This window comes from Lithobates pipiens, unplaced genomic scaffold (genome assembly GCF_037356315.1).
Source record: "Lithobates pipiens isolate NorthernLeopardFrog02 unplaced genomic scaffold, aLitPip1_a1.2 Scaffold_18, whole genome shotgun sequence".
Taxonomy (NCBI): Eukaryota; Metazoa; Chordata; class Amphibia; order Anura; family Ranidae; genus Lithobates; species Lithobates pipiens.
Window position 1 is genome coordinate 629,652,682 of NW_027507758.1, and position 2,542 is coordinate 629,655,223.

Consider the following 2,542-nt stretch of genomic DNA (forward strand, 5'->3'; position numbering starts at 1 on the left):
GACAGGTGGTATGGACAGCAGAACGGAGGGGGACACGGAGAAAGAATGGAGGGGGACAGAAGAACGGAGGGCCTCTGTTCTTCCTCCGTGTCCCCCTTCGTTCTGCTGCCCCCCTCCGTTCCCCCTCTGTTCTGCTGTCCCCCTCCGTTCTTCCTCTGTGTCCCCCCCTCCGTTCTTCCTCTGTGTCCCCCCCTCCGTTCTTCCTCTGTGTCCCCCTCCGTTCTTCCTCTGTGTCCCCCTCCGTTCTTCCTCTGTGTCCCCCTCCGTTCTTCCTCTGTGTCCCCCTCCGTTCTTCCTCTGTGTCCCCCTCCGTTCTTCCTCTGTGTCCCCCTCCGTTCTTCCTCTGTGTCCCCCTCCGTTCTTCCTCTGTGTCCCCCTCCGTTCTTCCTCTGTGTCCCCCTCCGTTCTTCCTCTGTGTCCCCCTCCGTTCTTCCTCTGTGTCCCCCTCCGTTCTTCCTCTGTGTCCCCGTCCGTTCTTCCTCTGTGTCCCCGTCCGTTCTTCCTCTGTGTCCCCGTCCGTTCTTCCTCTGTGTCCCCGTCCGTTCTTCCTCTGTGTCCCCGTCCGTTCTTCCTCTGTGTCCCCGTCCGTTCTTCCTCTGTGTCCCCGTCCGTTCTTCCTCTGTGTCCCCCTCCGTTCTTCCTCTGTGTCCCCCTCCGTTCTCCCTCTGTGTGCCCCTCCGTTCTCCCTCTGTGTGCCCCTCCGTTCTCCCTCTGTGTGCCCCTCCGTTCTCCCTCTGTGTCCCCCTCCGTTCTCCCTCTGTGTCCCCCTCCGTTCTCCCTCTGTGTCCCCCTCCGTTCTCCCTCTGTGTCCCCCTCCGTTCTCCCTCTGTGTCCCCCTCCGTTCTCCCTCTGTGTCCCCCTCCGTTCTCCCTCTGTGTCCCCCTCCGTTCTCCCTCTGTGTCCCCCTCCGTTCTCCCTCTGTGTCCCCCTCCGTTCTCCCTCTGTGTCCCCCTCCGTTCTCCCTCTGTGTCCCCCTCCGTTCTCCCTCTGTGTCCCCCTCCGTTCTCCCTCTGTGTCCCCCTCCGTTCTCCCTCTGTGTCCCCCTCCGTTCTCCCTCTGTGTCCCCCTCCGTTCTCCCTCTGTGTCCCCCTCCGTTCTCCCTCTGTGTCCCCCTCCGTTCTCCCTCTGTGTCCCCCTCCGTTCTCCCTCTGTGTCCCCCTCCGTTCTCCCTCTGTGTCCCCCTCCGTTCTCCCTCTGTGTCCCCCTCCGTTCTCCCTCTGTGTCCCCCTCCGTTCTCCCTCTGTGTCCCCCTCCGTTCTCCCTCTGTGTCCCCCTCCGTTCTCCCTCTGTGTCCCCCTCCGTTCTCCCTCTGTGTCCCCCTCCGTTCTCCCTCTGTGTCCCCCTCCGTTCTCCCTCTGTGTCCCCCTCCGTTCTCCCTCTGTGTCCCCCTCCGTTCTCCCTCTGTGTCCCCCTCCGTTCTCCCTCTGTGTCCCCCTCCGTTCTCCTCTGTGTCCCCCTCCGTTCTGCTGTCCCCCTCCGTTCTTCCTCTGTGTCCCCCTCTGTTCTGCTGCTGTCCCCCTCCGTTCTTCCTCCGTGTCCTCCTCTGTTCTGCTGCTGTCCCCCTCTGTTCTGCTGCTGTCCCCCTCTGTTCTGCTGCTGTCCCCCTCTGTTCTGCTGCTGTCCCCCTCTGTTCTGCTGCTGTCCCCCTCTGTTCTGCTGCTGTCCCCCTCTGTTCTGCTGCTGTCCCCCTCTGTTCTGCTGCTGTCCCCCTCTGTTCTGCTGCTGTCCCCCTCTGTTCTGCTGCTGTCCCCCTCTGTTCTGCTGCTGTCCCCCTCTGTTCTGCTGCTGTCCCCCTCTGTTCTGCTGCTGTCCCCCTCTGTTCTGCTGCTGTCCCCCTCTGTTCTGCTGCTGTCCCCCTCTGTTCTGCTGCTGTCCCCCTCTGTTCTGCTGCTGTCCCCTCTGTTCTGCTGCTGTCCCCCTCTGTTCTGCTGCTGTCCCCCTCTGTTCTGCTGCTGTCCCCCTCTGTTCTGCTGCTGTCCCCCTCTGTTCTGCTGCTGTTCCCCCTCTGTTCTGCTGCTGTCCCCCTCTGTTCTGCTGCTGTTCCCCCTCTTTCTGCTGCTGTTCCCCCTCTGTTCTGCTGTTCCCCTCTGTTCTGCTGCTGGTTCCCCCTCTGTTCTGCTGCTGTTCCCCCTCTGTTCTGCTGCTGTTCCCCCTCTGTCTGCTGCTGTTCCCCCTCTGTTCTGCTGCTGTTCCCCTCTGTTCTGCTGCTGTTCCCCCCTCTGTTCTGCTGCTGTTCCCCCTCTGTTCTGCTGCTGTTCCCCCTCTGTTCTGCTGCTGTTCCCCCTCTGTTCTGCTGCTGTTCCCCCTCTGTTCTGCTGCTGTTCCCCTCTGTTCTGCTGCTGTTCCCCCTCTGTTCTGCTGCTGTTCCCCCTCTGTTCTGCTGCTGTTCCCCCTCTGTTCTGCTGCTGTTCCCCTCTGTTCTGCTGCTGTTCCCCCTCTGTTCTGCTGCTGTTCCCCCTCTGTTCTGCTGCTGTTCCCCCTCTGTTCTGCTGCTGTTCCCCCTCTGTTCTGCTGCTGTTCCCCCTCTGTTCTGCTGCTGTCC